The 18,000-nt window shown below is 35.6% G+C and overlaps 1 protein-coding gene across 3 annotated transcripts in view; it reads right to left on the bottom strand.

The window, feature by feature from the left end:
• Positions 1-18,000, bottom strand: part of ZNF316 (zinc finger protein 316) — a 36,745-nt gene that overhangs the window by 5,892 nt on the left and 12,853 nt on the right. The gene's annotated exons all lie outside the window — the stretch shown is intronic.

Raw genomic sequence — 18,000 nt, 5'->3', positions numbered from 1 at the left:
AAAAAGAATGTTTTCATGAAAAGGTATACAATGACAATTTCTTCCAAAAATAAAAGCAAAAAGGGTTTAAAAAAAAACAGGAAAGGTCTAAAGAAAACTATGCTCCCTGCAATGAAAGTTTTTAGAAAGCTTATTTTGCTTGTTAACATCAAAACCAATTGGTCAACAAACATTAACTGAGCACTTAACCACCAATAAGATTCAGGCAGGGTAGGGGTTCTGAAAAACTAAGTCTTTTCTTTAGAGGCTCCTTAACACAGCTCCATCACCTGAAAATTCTTCTCCCAAGTCATTATGGTGACTAGCCAGCAACACTACTATTAGACCAGGTCTAAATGCAAAGCAGATAACAAAAGCAATTGTTTAACTCAGAAAACTATTCCAGTTCCTACTGCTAAAGGACATTTTAGGATGCATTTTCCATTATCAATACTTCCCTGAAGCTCATATGACATAATTCTTGAGAGGTCTTTTCCTTGGGCTGGCTGCTCTATACTTCTTGAAAGAAATCTAAAGCTACAATTCACTATGAAACTACTACACATTTTCTTCATCTTCCCTTCCGTATAGGAATTCACAAAGTTAAAGACAAGAGGGATCTCATACTTATCTTTTTAGAAAAATATCTGCCTCAACTACAGAGAGACAGGCATCGTGATACAGAGGAAAAATTTCCGGAAATGGGAATCTAAAGGCCTGATTTCCAAGCCCAAATCTGCTAATTTCTACCTATGTGATCTAAAGCAAGTCATTTAGCCTCAGTTTATATGTCTGAAAAATGAAGGGGTTGAATGAAGATTAAAATATCCTTTAATGTTCTTTTGTCCACTTCTAGAACCTTTGTTTCTTTGAGAAATTGTACTGAAAAGAAAAAATATGTGAGGAGACTAGTTCTACCACTAGTTTGATGTGCTATTCAGACATGCCACTTTCTTACTTGTAAAGTAAGGACAATAATACTACACGGACTACCTCCTGGGTGTGTTGTCAAGATTGAGCAAAGTAATAGATTTGAAAAGTATCTGGATACAGCAAAACCCTTTATGAATTTAAGATATTATTGCATTAACTATAATTCTAAGTAGCAAGACTTCTTCTAGGTTGTAGCAAAGCCATTGTTAAAGAACAAATAAAGAACAATGAGATGAAAGGTAGGACTCTGGGATGGGAAGTCAAAAGAAAAGTCTACTACTATTGTAACTTAGCAAGGAGCCTTTTAATGAAGTGTTTTCAATAAATGCTCATTTAAATCAATCGGATTCCATAGAAATAGTTTCAGGTCTGAAAGGGACTTCTGTACCCTTATTAAGAATCTCTTGACCCCTTACTGTATCATTGCTGTTCTCTTGGATCAGCCCTGGATTTCTATTCACAAGTGCTAAATACAACTGGAATAAACCTTACAACTATACACTGACTTGATAACTTACAAATTTATGATATTCAGTGTCAAATGAGTCCACACTATGGCAAGAAACTAGTTTTCTTTTACTATATATCAATTCTCACAGAAGCTATTCCAAAACTTGTCTTCTCCCCTCACTCTCAGCTGAGGACTTTGCCTCTACTGAAAATGAGAGAAAGGCTATTTAACATGAGTGTCCTTTTTTCTTCCACTCACTTTATAATATCATCTATAGCGCCTTCCTCCTTCCCCTCAGGGTCTGACAAAGACATGACCCTTCTCCTTGCCACCCTTATACATGTGCATTTGTCCCATCCTCTTCTGTTTTTACTAATAGACTGTATCCTCAGTCATCACACTCTTCTCTTAAATTCTTATCTCCCTATAAATTGGCTTTCCAATTGCCTTCCAATATGTCTAAAAATTCTCTATCCTACATTCCTTCTTTCTTCACGTCCTCTCCTCTCACCATTCAAACCTTTGTAATTAAATTGGCAACCTCACTGAAAAGAAATCACTCTCTCCAAAGTGAGCAATAATTTCTGCATTTCCAAATCTGATGCTTTTTCTCCAACTTAATCTTCCTCAACTTCAGACACTGCTGACAATCCTATATTCATAGATTCTCTCTTCCCTGGTGTTTTGTGACCCTAGTTGACAACTAATTTTCGGTCTGTTTCCCTAGTTCATTATGCACACCTATGCATATTTGCTTTAGGATTTCCCTAAGATTTTGTTGTGGACCACATTGAGGTAGCTAGAGAGTATAATGGATACAGTTCCAAGCCTCACTTCACATCTTGCCTCAGATACTTAACAGCTCTGTGATCATCTCTGGGCCAGCCATGGCCCATTTGCTTCAGTTTCCTCCATTGTAGAATGGGGATAATAATAGTATCTATCTTCCAAGACTGTTGTGAAAATCAAGAGATATTTGTAAAGCACTTAGCACAGTAACTGGCATGTAGCTGGTGCTTAGTAAATGCTTGCTTCTTTCTTTCCTATTATCTTATCCCTCTATTTTCTCTCTTTCAGTATCTTCATTTGCTCCTATAGATTTAACCATCATCTTTATACAGAGGACTCAAAGGTCTATATAGCTAGCCTATCTTTCCCCTATGCTTTAGTCCTAAATCCACAATTGCCGTCTGAACATTTCAAATTGAATGTCTAAAGAATTCTTAAAGGTAAAATCTAAATTAAAGTTAAATTTAATTAAATTTAAATTAAATCTCTCCCTGCAAAACACTCCCCTCTTCCAAATTTCCCTATTTCTGCTGAAGACCCTATCATTCTTCCAGTGTCTGTTTCATTATGTCAGTACTATTCTGGCCTTTCACACTATATCATCTCACATATCTAATCAAGAAACAAATCTTGCCTTTTCTATCTTCATATCCCTCACATTTGATTCTTTCTCTCTACTTACAGAGCTACCACCTTAGTTCAGGTCCTCACCACTTCTTTCCCAAGTTTTTTGCAATAACATACCTCCAATTAGTCCCCAACAGCCCTTTCTAAACTGCTGCTACACTAATTTTCCTCATGTACAGAAACAGCTATGACTCCCTTATTCAAGCAAGTCCAAAAGCTTTCTATTTTCTCTAGAACAAAATACAACCCTTCCTCTTCAGTTTTTAAAGCCCTACACAAATTTTACCTATCTTTGCAACCTCTTTGGACATATATTCTGGGATTCAACCAAAATATCTTTGTTCCTCACAAAATGGCATTCCATTCTCTATCTCGAGATCTTTGTTCTGGCTATCCCTTACACCTTACCTCCATATCAAAGAGGCTCTCTTTCTTCTAAGATTCATCTCAATCCTGATCTCCTGCAAGAAGCCTTTCTTGACTCCCACCCCACCCCAAAACTGCTTGAGATCCCTAAAGCTAGTTAACTTTTAAAGTACGTTGATGTTATGCTATTCAAGATGACAGATGAATGGATGGATGGATTATTGTTATTGTATTATTGTCTACTATGCTTTTAAGAATAATGTAGTTCACTTCTTTACTCTTCTAAACATATCCATTTTTACTGTTGCCTTATCTGAGACAAATGTTTATATAACACTTTAAGATTTGCAAAGCACTTTTCTAATCCAATCTGCTCTCCTCTTCAGTTGTATTTAAGCTCATTACATCTTTCTTCATGATTATGATTTTGTGTATTTCCCTTCATTTGGTCTCTTTTCTCTTTGCTTTTCTCTGTACAAAGCAGAAGGTGATGAAAAAAGCAAAGAATACAATTAATACTATTTTTCTGTAACTAAAGCAATCCTGATCTTCCTGTCTACCCCTGGCCCTTACCAAAATCACTGGCCCACTTTATACTTTGTTTTTCAATCCTCTCTTTATGATTACGCCTCTGAAGCTATTTTGTTCTATTTTGCTCATGACTATTGCTCCCCTGACGCTAGCCATCCTTCCTCTTACATCCATCTCAATTTCCTTTTTAAATTTAATCTGTTTCTACACTAACCTCTGTGAATATGCATGTGTATATTCACCTCACTCTAACCAGTTCAGAAGAGAGTGAAGTTCATGTTATACCCATTCCACTCACCCCTTTCTCCATGTTTATAAACTCTTCTCTTGTAGCCCTCCAACTGACAAAAATATTAATTTCCACTTCCTACTTTATTACTGCCCTAGTATGGTTCTTTTTTTCTTCCCTTTTCTTTGCTCTAATTATTGTTGTTCTGCTACTTGCAGTTACAACCAATTCTTTGTGACCTTATTTGGGGTTTTCTTGACAAACATACTAGAGTGATTTGCCATTTCCTCCTCCAGATCATTTTACAGATGAGGAGCCTGAGTTAACAGAATTGAGTGACTTGCCCAGGGTTATATAACAAGTAAGTGTCTGAGGCTAGATTTGAATTCGCATCTCCCTGAATACAGGCTGAGTGTTTTATCCACTTCATTACCTAGATGAATCTTCTTTGCTCTAAAAAGAATCAAAATGGAAAATTGTCTCTAGACCTTCCAATCCCTTTATTTATTTTTCTGTGACCTTTGAAGACATAAACATTCTGAAGGGACACATCTCTTCTCTTTCATTAAATTATAAATATTTCATCATCAATTGGTCCTTTCAAGGGTTCTCTTTACTCTTGTGTTTGCAATTCAAAATTTCTATTCAGATCTGATATTTTCACCAGGAATGATAGTTTTCTCTCCTAACAAAGGCCCAATTTTATCCAAAAATGTTATATTCAATGTTAAAAGATAAAATGTAAGCCTTTTTTACAAGATTTTCTTTCCCATAAATTATTGCTAAGAAGTCATGCAAGATTATGAAGGTAATTCTTTGGGACTTTGAATGCTTTCTTTCAGGATGCTTTCAATAATTTTTTTTCTTTTACCTAAAAGCTCTCAATTTTGAATATGATATTCCTATGATAATCATTTTAAGAAGTGACTGGTAGATTATATTTTCACTTTGTCATCTGGTTTTAATAAATATATAAAGATTTTATTTGTGGGTTTTCAAATTATGGGATTAAGGCATCTTTTTTCCAGGTAAATTTTTTTCATACCTTTCATTTTCTTCTATTTTTTTCAACCTTTTGGTTTTATTCTAATATTTCTTATTATCTAATGAAGTAATCTGTGTGGCTTATTCTTATTTGAAAGGATTCCAATCCTTTAATAAGTTTTTTTTTTACTTTCTATTTATTTTTTCTCATATTTTTTTTCTTCCAGAGCTCTTATTTCATTTTTGCTTTGTTTCGTCCAGATACTTTTGTAGTGTATGTGGCTAAGTCACTTCCCCACCTCAGGCTCTGATTGTACTTATTATGTATTAATTATCATTGCACTTTATTCTTCTAGAGTGACCTTTGAGGTACTTCTTTACTCAAAGATATCAGTATCTGTTTCTGTTTGATCAAATCTCCAGCCTCAGTTCCTAATTTGGGAATTTATGCTAAGGTAAAACTCTGCCCCTTTCTGCACTCTTGGATAGGGCATTTAGACCATGCTTGGTGCTTTGATTTCTTTCTAGGAGCAGCTTCCACTCATTTTAATGTCTATTCTCAGCATGCTGGCAGGCTTCAATGTGCCAATGGTAATTGGCTGTCCCTAAATAAGACATTTCAGTGATCTTCTAGCCCACCAGGAGAAGGTTGTCTCAGAAAGCTTCTGTCATCCCTCAGGAATCCCCAGAGGAGAACTGTATGTAGTTATCTATCCTCCCCAAAGAATGTTTGGTCTGAGCATTGCTAAGATTTCTAGTTTGTTCATCTGACCTCATTCTGGATTCTTTGGTAGAACATCTATTTCATACCCACATCTTCTAGCTCTCTTTTTGTACATGGCTAGATTAAGGAGCTTACTTAAATTTCTCTTTGAATTTCTTAGTCATTATTGGATCTGATGTCCTTTCTAGATGATTGCTGAGAGCTAATTTTCTCTATAATTTCTCATGCCACTATCGCGATATATGCTATCTCCATCCAGATCTTCATTACAATACTTTAAACTGTGGTCCAGAAATAGTAATTATATTCATATAATACCATCTTCTTAACTTCATTTCCCAAATCAGTTTTTGTCTTCTGGAATTACAATAGAAATTGTAATACATCATCTGTGCCTTTTAAGCTCTTCAGTTTCCTGACCAAAATCTTTTTTGGGGGGAGATGAGAAGCTATTTTACTTTTCCAATTAAAAGCATTTATTTTCCCTCCTTTACATTTCCCATAAGGAAAATCCTTGTAATCATTATAAATAGTCAAGTGAAACAAAAATCTTAATGGCCATGTCCAAAAATGTATATTACCCCCTCTAAGTAAGGCAGCTGAGTGACACAGTGGCTAGAATGCTGGGCCTGAAGTCAGGAAAACCTCAGTTCAAATCCATCCTTAGATACTTACTAGCTATGTGATTCTGGGCAAGTCATTTAACTTCTATATGCCTCAATTTAAACATCTGAAAAATGAGGACACTAATACCTCTCAGATTTGTTGAGAGGATCAAATGAAATAATATTTATAAAGCACTTAAGATAGAGCCTGACATATAGTAGGCACTTAATAAATGGTTAAGTAAAGAAATAGGTATTGTGTTTCATCTCTGTTCCTCTGGGATCATGGTTTATCCCTGTAACCTCAAAATTCTAGTCTTTCAGCGTTTTTGTTTCAGACTGTTGTTTTCATATAGTTTTCCTGATTCTACTCACTTCGTTTTATATCAATTCATACAGATTTTCCCAGTGTTCTCTGAAACTGTTCATTCTAACATTTCTTATGGCATATTAATATTCCATTACCTGTACATACCATAATTTGTTGAGTGTTTCACAATAGGTGGATACTCCCTTACATTTCCAGTTTTTTTTCCTATGAAAAGAGCTGTTATAAATCTTTTTATTCTTTTCTTCTTCCATTTTTTGGAGGTATATGCCTAGTGTGATATCAAAAACTCAAAGGTTATGTGCAATTTAGTGGGTTTTTTGTTGCTCAATATTTTGTCATCCTTAGCAATGCTTTCTATATTTCTTTTAGTAGCACCATAACTCCTCTCTTCTTCTGCCTCAGAGCAGCTAAGTAGAGCAGTGGATAAGAGTGCTGGGCCTGGAATCAGAAAGCCCTAAATTCAAATCCAGATTTACTAGATGTGTAATCCTGGATTCTGCCTTCATTTCCTCAATGAAAAATTGGGGCCATTAAAGCAAGTCACATGATTGTTGTGAGTATCAACAAAGATCATTTGCAAAGTGCTTAATACAATATCTGGCATATAACTGATACTTAGTAAATGTCTGTTCCCTCTTCTTCCCCCCTGTTACTTTCTGGATGATCTCTCACCTAACATATTTGGCAGCACTTTTTCATTCCTTAAAGGATAAGCACCAACTTCCTTTTCAGAAAGGACCTCAAGTTTGGGTTATTTTTGTTTTTGTTTTGTTTTGTTTTGGGGCGGGTGTTGGTTTGGGGCTTTTTTCAACTTAATAGTTTTAAATGTTCTTTGTCCTTTTCCCCTTCTTCCTACTTTGTGTGACATTCTTTCATCCTCCAACTTTCAGATTCTTTTTGTTTTCCTACTAAGCCTAATTTTTAAAGAAACATCCATTTTTTTCTAATATCTGGATTATAGAAGTGGTATATGTTTCTCTGTTAGGACAAACAATCTGAATAGACTGTCTCCCAAAGGGTTCCCAGTTTCTTAAACTAAAAATCTTCCTCTTTCATAATTTATCATCACATACAGTTCTGCTTATTTCTGAGTTTTTATGATCCAATGCCAATGATTGCCAACACCTTCATGAAACTCTTAATAAAGAGATTTTCTGAGATAAAAGTGATCTCTCCTCCCCAGGACTTTCAGGGTATTCCCACTATAACTCATTTATGCACTCACATCTTACTTTGTATTAGTCAAGTATTTATTAAGTATCTTCTACCACCATAATGATGGAAGTTCCTTGAGGACATTTACCATGTCTACTTAGTCTTTGTATCTTACTCAGTATCTAATATTAAGTAATGCTTTGCATAAGACAGGTACTTAACAAACATTTGATTTTTGTCATTCATGTGAAAGCAACTGTATCTCAGACAACCAGTTTAAAGACCTTAAGCTTCCAAAATTAGGAGACCACATTTGAATAACCTATTAGGCATCTCCATGTCAATGGTCATACGTATCCATAGGCACACTTACCTCAACATTCAAATTTGCTTATGCTATGAGACCTAGATTCTTGCACTTGGCAAATAAGTGAATATATGCCACCCCAAGGTTACTACACATCTATTTGTGTCATTTGATCAAATATCCCACTGCCACCACCTCCTTCTCTTTCTGCAGAGTTTTCTTCATCAGTATTCTCATTGCCAAGAGTGGTCACATTATGTACAAAGTCCCATTTAAGGGATGATTTCCCTTAACATTTGAATATCTCCCAACATCTAACTGTCTCTCCTTCCTTTGAATCACAGTCTCGATAGGTTGCAAACATTACTAGGCACTAGACTTAGGAGTCAGAAGACCTAGAGCTAAATTCCAGATCTGAACTCAGCTCATAGTTTTATGAGCTTAGAGAAGTCACAGTCTCTTTTTAAGCCTTCATCTAAAAAGTAGAAATAATTATACTGATACTGTCTACCACACAGAATTGTTCTGAAAAAAGCAGTTTACAAAACTTAAAGTAATATAGAACTGTGAGGTTTTTTATTATATCAATAATAACAATGTAGGATGTTTTCTCTTTTGTTTCCATGACATGAATAGTTACTCCTCCAAATAAGAGTAGTCAAGTATGATTTCTCTTTCTATAAAGTCTCCTTATTTACCAGTAAACTTATTTTTATCATGCTTTTCAGAGTTTTGGAAACATTTTTTGTTCAGTAGGTTTCCATAGGGCATAATTAACAAGAGAGAAGAAACTTAGATCTCTTCTCCAGAGTGACTAAGGATCTCATGGGGACCTAGTCTCTGAATCACAGGATTTTAGGCTAAAAAGAATCTTAGACATAATATAGCCTGACCCCTTTATTTTACAGGTAATTCTCAGAATGGTGACAGCTTGTTCCATTACTAGATCATACAAGTAACAGAAAATGAACACAAGAATATGAACATAGGTCTTCAGACTCAAAATTCAGTACGTCCTTTCCATTATGCTACACTGTCTCTTCACTCTCAAGTATAGTTTCAAAGGTTCAGACCAAGAAACAAAAATACTAGAAGAAATTCAGTATAGGACTTGATAATCGAGAAAAGCAGGAAGGAATCTATATAACTATCAAACAAGATCCATCAGCAGAACTAATTCCTTGATAGCAAGTAACCAGGGTTTCCTCATATTTAAAAATAAACTAACTCCTTTGGAAATGAGCACAGCATGAAAACAAAATAGATCAATAATTTTTTAACAGAACAATGTTTGCCAGCTAATGTAGTACAACTATGTAGCTATAACTACCAGGAGTTGAAGATCAAGATCAAAACTATAACAGTATTAGTAATACTTGTAACAGTAGTTATAAGAGCAACTTAGAATTCTTAGTAGAAGGTTGGCTTAAAGCTAAAGTCTCTTTCAACTTGATTATCTTTTGAACCTAAATGTTTTAATTAAAGTTCTTGAGTTGGAGGGAATGCAGGTAACTGCTCAACAAATTCCAGGTAAAGATATGCCTAAGAGCTGAAGTCACAGACTCTCAAGGGACTGAAAAGTAGTATAGGACAACACAGGGCAGAGTTGTGCTTGGAGTCCTTTCACAGACTTAGAAAACAAAAGACCCTCCAAGAACTATATTCCTATCTTCTCATTTTATAGTTCAGGAAACTGAGAGCTAACAGGTAAAATGACTTGTCAGTGGTTATAGAAGGAATAAAAAATAGAGCTATAATTTTAAAGCCCATTCTTTAGCACTAGTAAGTAGTCTTTCACTGTAGTTCTGAATGAAATCCCATTCTGGGTATAAAATACTGCATACTCCATGCTAGTTTTGGTAAAATGCTTCTCTGTCTCTGTTTCTGTTTCTCTCCCTGGCCCTCTCCCTGTTTTCTCCCTCTCTTTCTCTATCCCTCTGGATGGAGGGGGAGTGTAAAACAAAAGGTATAAACTAAAACAATTTAAATAATTTAAAGTATAAACCCTTTTCTGATACTTACTAGTTATGTGAGCTCAAGCAAATCTTCCAAAGTTTAAAATGCTATATAAGTATCAGTTGTTGTTATTAACAGAAGGAATTGTTTTTCAATCAAATGAGAAAGGCTATCTACTGACCCACTGAACTGATGCCAAATGAATCAAAGAATTTTATTGGTGTATGTCACTGGAGAGAATGAAAGTTACTTTGCAAGTCCTTTCACCCACCTGATCGATAATTAGTTCCCTAACAAAGCTCTCCAGTGACAGGGAATTCTCTCTTTAATGAAGCAGGACATTCCTTTTTTGACGCTACTTTTATTTTTACAAATTGATCTTCTACTCGAGTTGAAACTGATTTCTTGTAACTTCTACCTAGTGAATTGTCCTAGGCTAATATTCTAGAGCTGTGCACAAAAGGTCCATTTTCTTCATATGATAGCCACTCAAAAGATTTATGATAGTGGTCACATCCTACAGTCTTCTCTCTCCCCTCATAAAAATAAAAACAGAGAAACTATCTCCCCCCTAGGATATGAAATCTTCTGAAAGGTAAACTCCTGGGGAGCAGCAGAGGTCTCTATAACTAAGCTCCTATTTTTGTTAAATATGAGGGCCAGATGTTCCTTTGGGATATACTAAGAATAGTGGTCAATTAATCTAATTTACCTAGCACTGATGAAGCACCTATCTATTCTATGCCAAGGACCTGAACCACAAATGGGCTCTAAGGCCACCTGCACTTTGCCTCTGGAATTCTGCTAATACCATATTTAGAGATGTATGAAGTACTAAAAAAAAAAATCCATCAAAGTGAAAACACTGCTTGAGAACAGTCAGTATTAGACACTGGGCCTCTCTAAACCTTCTGCTTAGAATTATATAACTCAGTACTAATTTTATCTTATATTTTAGTTATTTATGTACATGTCTTATCTCCCATTGAACTTTTAAGCTTTTTGATGGCAACTCAAGGATGACTGACCTTTTAATATCTCCCTAGCAGAGTGCTTTCTGTGTAAAGGATGCTAAATAAAAGTCTGGATAATGAGACCATAGATCCAAAGCTGTAAGTGAGGAAACTAAGGTCAAGAAAAGTTAAATGTCTTGCCAAGCACACAATTGGTGCTTGTTCAAAGAAAGAAGCTTCTCTCACCGCTTGTCCTCCCGACTCAGTCCTGCTTTCCCACTCCCATTCTCAAAACTTTTCTCCCAGAGTTATAGCTTAATGATCCACAAACAGATAAAAGGTGTCTAACTAAAGGACAGTGGACAGGGGTACCACAGTGCACAGGGCACTGAACCTGGAGTCAGGAAGACTCATCTTCATAAGTTCAAGTCCAGCCTCAGACACTTAATAATTATGTGATCCTGAGCAAGTCACTGACCCCTGTCTACCTTAGTTTTCTCATCTGCAAAATGAGTTGGAGAAGGCAATGGCAAAACAGTTCAGAATCTCTGCCAAGAAAACCCCAAATGAGTCAGACATGACTGAAGGGAAAAAAAAGATTGAAAAACAACTCTAATTAAATGATACAACCAATAGAATCCAAAAGATTCCAATAGCCCCTTTTACTGTCTGATTTTATTGGTCTCTGAATACAGAGTGCATTCTACTGATGGATGAAACAGGTATCCCTGGGTCCAATGGTAACCTGTCTGTTCTCTGAGTAAAAAGACACCCAAAGAAAGGCTGTCCTGATGTTGAAAAATATACATGAGGTATTTCTTGGAATTATTTCCAGAACTATTTAAAATCACTTGAGACTACATTTCTAATGAGAAATGAGGCATTTTTTAATAAAAGCCATCCCCCAATTGATTTGGTCAAAGGATATGAATAGGTAGTTTTCAGAGGAAGAAATCAGAGCTAAGAATAGCCATATGAGAAAATTCTCTCAATCACTAATAATTAGAGAAATTTCAATTAAAATAACCCTGAGGTACCATTTCATATCAACTGGATTGGCTTAAGTTGCCAAAAAAAATAAAATGACAAATGCTGGAGGGACTATGGTAAAACAGATACTTTAATACACTGTTGTAGTAGTGTGAACTTGACAGACCATTCTGGAAAGCAACATAGAACTGTGCTCAAAAAGCTATTAGAGTGTGCTTAGCCTTTGCTCTAGTGATACTGCCACTTCTAGATCTATATTGCAAAGAGATCAAAGAAAGAAAACAAGCCTGTGCATACAAAAATATTTACAGCAGCTGCTTTTTGCAGTAGTACAAGTTACAGTATATGAATATATTTGTGTTGTAAGAATTGATTAAGAACTTGGGAAAACTTATATGACCTGATGCAAAGTGAATTAAGTAAAATCAAGAGAATAATTTTTACAGAAACAATACTTTAAAAATGATCATTTCTGAAAAGCTTGGTAAATAAATGATCACATTTTCAGAGGACTCATGATCAAACATGCTATTCATAACTAGATAGAAAGCTGGTGGACTCCAAGCTCATTCAAGCATATTTTATCTTACTTTGGATACGACTAATTTGTTTTACATGACCATATACATGTGTAATGACTTTTGTTTTTCTTGCTTTCTCAGTGGGTGAAGAAGGGAGAGGTAAATATAAAAGCCATAATTGAAAATAAAATTCTCTTTCAAAAAATAAGTTGCTTGAGACTAACATGTTCTAATGAAGGTATTTAATCAATGGTTGATAAAGTGGAGACCAAAGCACATAAAATGTGAATGCCTTATATAAGACTCAGCCAAATTCCGTTAAAGTCATTAAATACAGTCCTGGGCTCAGAGATTAAAATTTTACTTGGTTAGCTAAAGTATAGATTATGAGGGACTAGAAGAAGCTTCTTTTCCCTTGACTATATCTCGGTCACAAAATTCCATTCCTAGAACCAAAAAGGCTGGACATGGCTAAAATTCAGGAAAAAACAAATTTAGGAAATGACTAAGAATGGGAAATAAGCACAACGATCCCTGTTTTTTGATTTGCTTTTTAGGATTCAATTGTCTATCTAGAGAATTAATGAATAAAGGTAGGGGACAGTTTAGGACTGCCTGGAAACCAATCATTACCTGTATTCTAGGTGAAAGAGTATATGAAAGGTCATGTCCCTTCCAGGTCCAACAACAAAAATAATTTCTTTCCCAGAATAGTAATTACATTTGCAAAAAGCATACCCTTTAAAAAACATTCTATGGTGGAACAGAAAGAACTCTGGACATAGAATTAGGAAACCTGAGTTCAGATCCTGGATTGACACTAATTAGGTCAATTCACTAAACCTCTGGGACCTAAGGATAAAACATACAACACTTTCTCAGTCAAAGATTGTGAGGCAAGTGCTTTATAAACCTTCAAGGGCTATGAAGAATACTCATCTTCTCCCAGTTTAAGAGGGATCATTATCTGATACTCTTTTACAAAGCTGTCAAGATAAAAGTCCTTTACAAACCTTAAAACACAAAGGAGTTGTAAGGTATTATACCTTGTATTACTTTTGGGAAGAGCTGGATGAGCAACAGCAAGAATACTAGGCCTGGCGTCAACAGGATTTGAGGTCAAATTCAGCCTCAGACACTGACTAGCTTTGTATGACTGGGAAAACTCACTTTACCTAAGTCTGTCTCCATTTCCTTAAATGTAAAATGGGCGTAATAACAGTACCAACCTCCCAAGGTTGTTATGAGTGTCAAAGGATATAATAATTTTTTTTTATGCTGAGGCAATTAGGGATAAGTGACTTGCCCAGAGTCACACAACAAGGAAGTGTTAAATATCTGAGACCAGATTTGAACTCGGGTCCTCCTGACTTCAGGGCTAATGCGCTATCCACTGGACTACCTAGATAGCCCAAAGGATATAAAAATTGTAAAGAACTTAGCACAGTACCCAGCACACAAAAGGCATTTAATAAATGTATATTCCCTTCCCCTTCCCACGTGAACTTGTTCTTATTTTTCACTTGATGATATGAACATGTCATTTCAGTATCCTCTTCTGTAAAATGGGGATGCAAAGTGAGAGCAAAGATCTAGATTTCTGGCTGTTGGCACATTATTCTTTAGAAACCAAGTATGCATTTGAATAATCTCTCTCTGAAAAGATGGAATTCAGAGAGATGAATACCCCATTTTCCAAGATTTCTCTGGTTTTAGATGCAGAAATTATCATGCTATTAATTGATACTAAATTCCCCTTCGGCTTTCAGGGGGAAAAAATTGGTTAGCTAGGTTACTCAAAGGAAGTCCTATGAACCCATCAGGGTCACAAGGATCCTCTGATTAGAAGAATTCACTTTGTAATTTTGAATTTTTATTAATTATTGTCAGAGGAATACTTTTGAAGAATAGAAGACAGTCTGGATGATGGGGAAAATACACTAACAACTGAAGTTAAAATGGAAATAATAATGTGGTACAGTAGGAAAGTATTGGAAAGTATTAAAAACAGAGGACCTAGGTTCAAATTCTGCCTCTGCAATTCTACTCAATAGATAAATGATTTTAAGTCACCTGATTGCAGTAAACCTGCGTTTCTTCGGTTATAAAATGAAAGGCTTGGATTAGATTATTTCTAAGATCTCTCCCAGCTAAAAGCTATTTTGATCCTACATGACTAAGAGATTGAACTACAAAAAATGAGAAAGGAAGTACCTAGAACTTCCTAAATAAATTTCCAAGCAGTGTGTGGAGCACCTGAAAGTTTTGTGGTTAAATAAATGGATCATATAAAAGTTGCATGGCATAACAAAAAGAATATTGGATTTGGAAAACATGTTCCAACTCTGCCATTTTCTATGTGATCATGGGTATTAAGACAAAGAGTTAGGAATACTTAAATTCAAATCCTGCTTTAGACACATGCTAAATGTGTGAACTTGGGCAAGTCAAATTTTCTGTGCTTCAGTTTACTTATCAGTATAATAGGAATAGCCTCTACCTCAAAGGAGAGAGCAAATACAATTAAACACAAATAACCTTAAAGCACTATGTAAATGCTAGATAAATTAAATAATGGTCTGCACCTCAGTTTATTTATCTGCAAGAAGAAGAAAATATTTGTTATATCTACCTCATAAGACTGTCATGAGGCAAGTATGTTGTAAATCTTAAAAGTGCTACATATAAGTAAATAATTTCTGATTCCAAATTCTGAATATAAAATTGCTCAGAGTTTGGGATGCACTAAACTTCAACCGTATCGTCTTACTCCATGGAGACAAGGTTTTGAGGAATCCAGAAGCATTATTACTGACTGTTATGTTAATAGTAAGGCCTTCTGCTACAAGTTAACAGTAAATTACAACATGATTCTCATGAAAAGCCAATAGCTAGGGCAAGGCAAAGTTCATATTAACCAACTAATACTGGATGGTCAAGGGCCACTTTATGACACGAATGAACATGCAACCAATTTTAGTTCAGGAAAACCATGAACTGAATTTATTCAAGAAAAGGGGAAACCATTCTTTTTGCCCTTTAGTTCTTCTCAAAGGCAAATCAAAAAAGAGCTACGATCTCAATTCCTCCACACTATGTCAATAATCTCCACAGGAATGCCTTTTTCACTAAAGAGATGAAGGAGAGGGAATAGATAGTCTGAGGAGTAAGTACAATGGGGCCTCTAATCTAAGGTTAAACAGAAACACAGCCAGATGAGCTTACAAATTATTCCTGTTCCTAAAATTACTCTGAAGTGGGATCAGGAGCTACAAGGTACCTACCCTCACTAAAGATTGGGTTCTATTTCCCATGAATACTTGATATTGCAGGTCTTGGTAGATTTAACTCTTTTCAAGTTATGGTCATCAATATTCGATCCAAAAATATTTAACTCTGACTGACAAATGGAATAACCCCTTTATACTCCAAATTCTTATTTAAATTAAGCTTATTAACTTCTCTGATTTTCCCTCTCTTTCTAGAACCACTGGCTCAAAAATTTAAATTAAAAATTTTTAAAAATTGGCTCACTGCTGCCATGTCCTTTTTACATTAACTTCATATATTTTTATGGCTTGATTTAACTTCTCCATTTTCCTCTTCCGCTGCACCATTATGACACAGAGGTCATCCTGGACTCTCAAAAGTGATACAATCAGAGCACAAGCTCTAGTAATTCTTATCAAGCTAAAAAGAATGAAAGTACTGAGTTAACAGGCAGTTGAGACAAGCAGACAATGAATCTGAAGACTAGTCTAGCTGGAACTGAAGAGTCTCATCACTGGCCATAAGGTGATTATATAATTTATATATTTATATAACTTATTAAACTATCTTCTTCATTATTTTCTGCATTCCTACTGCTTAGCTCAGTGCCTGGCATAAAGTAGGTGCTTAATAGATATTTACTGAGTGTCTGTTGACTATTATGTATCAGGCACTAAATACTTAACAAACAGCTAATTTGATCCTTACAATCCCCATGGGAAAGATACTATTATTATCCCCACTTTATAGTGGAGGAAATAGAGGCAGGGGTTAAGTGACTTACACAAAGTCACACAGGTAGTAGGCATCTGAGGCCACATTTGAACTGAGGTCTTCCTGACTCTAGAACTAGCACTCTAGGTATGTACTGTGTAACCTTGCTGCCAAGTTTCTGAGACACTATCAATTTTAAGAACTTTCTTTATTCCCAACTCTCAATTTCATTCTTTAGAATTTTCTTGCTAATATAAAAAATTGATATAGTAGTTATATTCTGATTTGGCAATATGTAATAGAGACCCTTTGTTCACTAAATCAGGAGTAAAAAAATCCAGATTGTTCCAGCTTTGCTAGTTATTATTGGAGTCATTCTGGACAAATTACTACATCCCAGGATTAGTTTTCTTTCCTGACAAAAGGAGATGATAGGACCTGACCAATCTACTCCCTGCTGTGAAGAACCTAGGAGTTAATGAATTCGAAAGTGCCCTGTAAACTGTAAATGCCACATACAATGTTATTTTTATTTTGGGCTAGTTCCCAACCCAAGTCAGTCACCACAGATGGATGACTCAGCTACTCAGTCAAAACAATGCAATTCAAATCCTGACTCTGCCACTGACTCATTGTATGACCCTAGGCACTTCATTTAACCTCAATGTTTCAAGGTTCCGCCCCCCCCCCTTAGTTTCAGTCCCTTTAATTCTGGCAAGAAACCACAAGCCCAGGCCCCAGAAAAAAAAAAAACAGGCAGTAAGTCAGTGAAATATGATTAAAAATGAAAATGTTACTGTCTAGTGCTGCACTTGCTGTCAATTGTGCAATTGTCCAATCATAATGAAATGCTGGAAATGTTGGGAAATATTTTCTAAGTTCATACATTTTTGTGTTTTATTAAAAAAAAAAAAAAAACTTCCAGAGATCTCCCTCCTATCTAGGGAGTTTTTTTTTTTTTTTTAAAGGGGGAAAAGTTATCAGGAGACAATATAATAAGAAAAATGGGAATTCCCTGTTGAACAAAAGAAAATTTCCCCACTGTTTTCCAGAAAAGAGCAACCCATGAATAAGACTGCCTAGAAAAATGTATCCTGGTCTCATTTATAGCTAGGAGATGTACACAGCCAAGAGGCTAAGAAAAGAAACAGCAACAGCATCTCAAAGGGGCTACTTTCATTTTAACTATTCAACAAAATCAGGATCATTTCAAACAACCTTCAAGTGAAGGATGAATGACCACTTATTGGGAATGCCACAAAGACAATTCCAGTGAGAGGACTAGACTAGATGTCCCGAGGCCTCCTTCAACTCTTTAGATGGCAGAGAGATTAAAATTCTCTTCTGGAGTACAGAAAAGTCATGAGTAAGAGCATGTGGTTCGATATACACAAAACCCCCAAGCTATAACATACCTTCTTCCTTTTCAAACCCTAAATTACTTGGACCTTCCTCTCTAGCCTCAAGCTCTAGGCTCTATATGCTAGGAAATGAGCCAAGAATGTTTGATTCAGACTGTTTTCTAACATAGCATCTCTCTCCTCTTCTCTTTTCTAATCCTTCCTTACTCTTCCTTATCAGTCCC

Source organism: Antechinus flavipes, chromosome 1, assembly GCF_016432865.1.
Source record: "Antechinus flavipes isolate AdamAnt ecotype Samford, QLD, Australia chromosome 1, AdamAnt_v2, whole genome shotgun sequence".
Classification (NCBI taxonomy): Eukaryota; Metazoa; Chordata; class Mammalia; order Dasyuromorphia; family Dasyuridae; genus Antechinus; species Antechinus flavipes.
This window is presented reverse-complemented; position numbering and strand designations above follow the sequence as displayed.